This window comes from Platichthys flesus, chromosome 4 (genome assembly GCF_949316205.1).
Source record: "Platichthys flesus chromosome 4, fPlaFle2.1, whole genome shotgun sequence".
Lineage (NCBI taxonomy): Eukaryota > Metazoa > Chordata > Actinopteri > Pleuronectiformes > Pleuronectidae > Platichthys > Platichthys flesus.
The window spans coordinates 26,318,299-26,322,921 of record NC_084948.1 but is presented as its reverse complement, the minus strand read 5'-3'; positions in this window follow the sequence as shown (position 1 = coordinate 26,322,921).

The following is a 4,623-nucleotide window of genomic DNA, read 5'->3' as shown; positions in this document are numbered from 1 at the left end:
CGCTCGCTGACCACGAGCGATTCTCCCACTGGATAAAAATAAATCTGTGAAAGTAAATTTGGTTTTCAACTGGCATAATATTAAACAATCAGAGATCGTCTGCGCTGTAAATAAAGATTAATTCTCTGATTCGCAGCAAATATTTGCAGCAAATAATCAGAGTCAATGAGGATATTTGTCTTCCTCTCCACACAGATCCACTCTGAGTTCATTCATATTTTTGATTAGCACGATTTGGTTAAAATTAATAGTTTGAGTCTGTGAATGTTTTACGTAGAATCGCTCATCAGGTTTAACTCACTCAGGCCGATCACTGACCCTGAATCTTTTTCAGTTCCTTCATCAAATGTATTTTCATTAGTTATAAATGTCTAATGTTGTAACCATGTTAATGAATATCCCCTAACTTTCAGGAAGTTCTTTTTTACGAGGATCTTTCCATGAACCCGATGGTGACTGATCCACGAGCTGCACCTGCCCAGAGATGAAATCATCCATGAGGTTCTGAGAGGGTCCAAAAAATCTCCTGCTCCATGGGCCCAGGAAAGAATTCAGCACCAGTAACGTTTAAAATCAAATTAATCAATGTATACATATATTCATAGTGAGCTCTCAGTGATGCTTCAGGATTCTGTCACAATATTTCGTTATGTTGAAGAAAATATATTCTTTTGATCATAAATTATGTTTTTTTTATTCATTTATGACGTTTGCTTGAGCAAAACAAACAATTTGTTGGCATTTCAGAAGTGTTTAGAAGTTTTTATTGACGTGTTGAACTTGTTTCAGATTTTCCTTTTGAGCTAACAATCATATTTGATGAGTAAATGTTAAGCAGATGAATAAATTGTTTAATTATCTAATCCAGCTGACTGTCTCACTGCTTTTCTCTTACTTCTCTTTAAATCAACCTTTATTTAAACGAGTTGAGATTGACATTTCAGAGAAGGGCTGTTTGGTAGAAAGCTGTTGACGCTGTTCCAGCCTCCGACTCGACCCCCTGCTGCTCTCGACCTGTTTTTATAAAACAAGATAAACCCATAAAACGTCTCAGAGAAACTTGGCCGGACCTCGGACAGAAGAAATGTCGTCTACTCACACAAGTAGAAAAAACAAACTTGAAAACAGAACAAGTTTGAAATTAGAGTGTGAAATCAAGCTGCTGCTCACCCAGCGTCAGGTCGGGTTCGATGCCCGAGCCGAGCCAGGTTCAACAGAACAGCCCGACACATTCCTCCATCACATCCGTCACTTGGCAAAGGATGAACCCCCACTGTCTTCATCCAGCTGTGTGTGTGTGTGTGTGTGTGTGTGTGTGTGTGTGTGTGTGTGTGTGATTTACAAGGCAGTGGACAGTGGTAGTTGTCATGTCAGTTCAAGTAGTGTTGTCTTAAAGTCTAGCCAGTAGCTCTCTCTCTCTCTCTCTCTGTCTCTCTCTCACTCTCTCTCTCTCTCTCTCTCTCTCTCTTTCTCTCTCTCTCTCTCTCTGTGTGAACCAACACATGCTCTCCAGATGCTGGAGAACATTCCTGAAGGTCTCTTCACACTCGTGGACATTTTATGTCTCCTCACACTGTCCTGAAACTGTCACTGTCCACTTCTCGGTTTGTTCCAATCCAAAGCAGCTCTGAGGAAACGGGACGTCCACTCTGCCTCAGGTTTCGAACCACCGACCTGGAACTCTTTTGTTTCTGGTGAATCAAACACTTTGGGAAGTATTATAACAATCGAGCGGCCAAAGATATGTGTTGGTTCAACAGTAAATCTTTCTGGTCTTTCTGGTGTCGTATCCGTAAGCCGTCATAAGTCGTGTACAAATACACACCAAGCGAACGCACAGTACAGACAACGGCTCCATCTGCTTCTGCATCGGAGGTTAAACATACATGTGTCTTTACTGTACAAACACCTGATTGGCAGATAAAGGTACCGAGGTGTTAAAATGACAGACTCTGCGTCTCCAGAGTCTTTTGAGGCCAAACGGTCATAAACAGACTTCGAGCTTGTTTGATTTTCCGACAGTGAAACATGTGAAATCTTTGCAGCTGCGGAATCGTCTCTCGAGCTTCTAATCATCTGCTCAACATCAGAATGTTTATTCTTTCTATGTGGAATCAGAAATATGAATTGAAAAGTGTGTCTTAAAACCCGAATTTAACCAATGAAGTCAATAAGACGCGGTTTCTGCCTTGCTCAAGGGTTTGTCCTCTGAGTGTGAATGGTATTGGTGATATGGGCATTCAGCCAGTACCAGTGGGATTCCAGCGGTGTTAGCTCCACCCGGGGGGGGAGTGACACTGGGATTAGAGTTGATTTGCATGTTGCAGTTTATCCTGGAGATGGTTCTATCCCCTGATTCGGTTGATCGTGGTTTATTCGACTGATCAGTGACAGGCCGCGCCGGGGGTTTCCCCTCAGAGCTGCAGCTCAGCTCCCGACATCATAAAATCCAACCCGAGGCTCCCGGAGACACACGAGAAGGAGACAATAGTACAAAGTCCCGAGGATATTGAACTTCCCACCCCCTCCGCTGCATATCTAAACATCCTGAAACCACAGAGAAGGAGTTTGACCGGTATTCTAATTCGTGATGAGACAGATTCTTATCACAGGACGCTCGGTGTAAGACGATGCCTCATGAAACAGAGGGGATACTTTTCAAACAAGAAAAATCATGTGACTTTTATTTTGAAATCCACAGCATGTCATGTTGCAGATTACACTCAACAAGCCGGGCAGGTGCTGTGTGTGTGTGTGTGTCTGTGATCACAACAGAAACAATGCTACACACAGATAAGATAAGATGGAGCTGTTAGTGATTCCTGAGGAGAAACTGGGTCAGTGCAAACAGAAGAGACGCAAATGAGGAAGTGAAAATAGAACAGGAAGAATAAAATTATAAAAATTATACAGGGACTTGTCGTCACTACTGCCGATATTTGTTTTTTACCAAAAATAATTCCTGCTCTGTTTTGTTTTTTAATCTCCATCCACACGACATTCGTTTTGCAAAATGTCTTCGTCCAGCTGAGAACACTTAAAAACCTACTGGGCCAATAGGGGGCGCTATAGTCATCAAAGCTCCTTTAAATACTACAGAGGAAAGATGTGGCTCATGAAATGTGTTGACGCTAAACTTGTAATTAGGCCGAGAAGTTGTGAATCAAACGTAGAGAAACTGGCACATTGTTGTTGTTGTTGTTGTTTCTGGAGCGTGAAGTCGAGTCGATCTCACAGAAAGAAACCGAGCGAGTCCGAGACCAAACCGAGTCCGACCCGAACCGGACTAGCATCCGAACCGGACTCGAGCCCGATTGCTGTTCACATCAGCTGTTGTTCCCCCGACCTTCGGCCAATCAAACGCTGATCGGGGGCTTTTGTCTGCAACTCTCAAAAACTTGTCGGCTGCGAAAACCGTCCAGTGGGAACTAGCCTCAAGCTTCAGCTTCCACAAGAGTCAGTTCTGGAAAGCCGGCTGTGGAAGAGCGGGTGAACCGCAGAGGGAACAGTTTGTTTTGTGACGTTAAAACTCATCAGGGGATCGAACAAACAACACTTTATTGTTAAAGCTGGATGAATGTAAATTGTATTTTCCTTCAGAGCTGATTTAAAACGTTCGCACGCACCTGAAGTCGTACACTTTTGGCTCCGGGGGGGCGGGTTAATGTTTACGAAGCAAAGAGCGTCACCTGAGCCGGGACTCGGGGATTAGGCTCAACGTCTCCGTCACAAACCTGCTCCACGGCTTCTTCTCGCCTCTTGCTTGCTCAACAGCACAGAGGCAGCTTGGCCATCTTTTTTTTGTGCCTGTTTTTTAGCCTGTTGCGTCCATGTGTCGATGGCCCTGGTTAGATCGATACTGTCCCTGGACACAGACACACACACACACACACACACACACACACACACACAGTCAGGTTAAATGTAATCAGCAGCCTCCTCTGTGTTCCTCTCGCAGGCCAGCACTTTTATCTCAGGCCTCTTTGCAACACCCAGAGCTGAGGGAGCAAAGTCCAACCTGCTTATCTGCTGCTCTGCTGTCCAGTGGCGCTTAGTGTCTGTCGCTCTGTCGGTCGCTCTGTCGCTCTGCCTGTCTGTCTGTCTGCATGATGGACTAACTGACTGTCTCTTCTTGTCTGAATGTCTCTGTCCTAATAACTTCCTGACGGTTTTATCAACATCTAAAGTAAAAGCACGTTTCCTTTTCCTCACCTCTTGATGGATTGCATCACTTCCTGTTGACCTGCGGCTTGGCCCGTCTCTGCTCAAACCTCCAGAACAAGCGACTGAGGAGCAACACACCCCTGAGCAGTTGACCGGCTGCAGTGGTGCTGAGAACAACAACTCCCATGATCCCACTCTGCCTCATGACATCATCACATAACGGCGTTTGATATAGTTTTAATTGAGTGACCCCTGGAAGCTGAAGATGTATAATGTACGTCGAAAATAAACTATAACTGACGAATTATCTGATGCTGCAGAACCTGTCTCCCTGTCTCTATGTCTCTGTGTCTCACTGTCTCTATGTCTCCCTGTCTCTATGTCTGTATGTCTCTGTGTCTCTATGTCTCTGTGTCTCTAAGTCTCTATGTCTCACTGTCTCTATGTCTCTATGTCTCT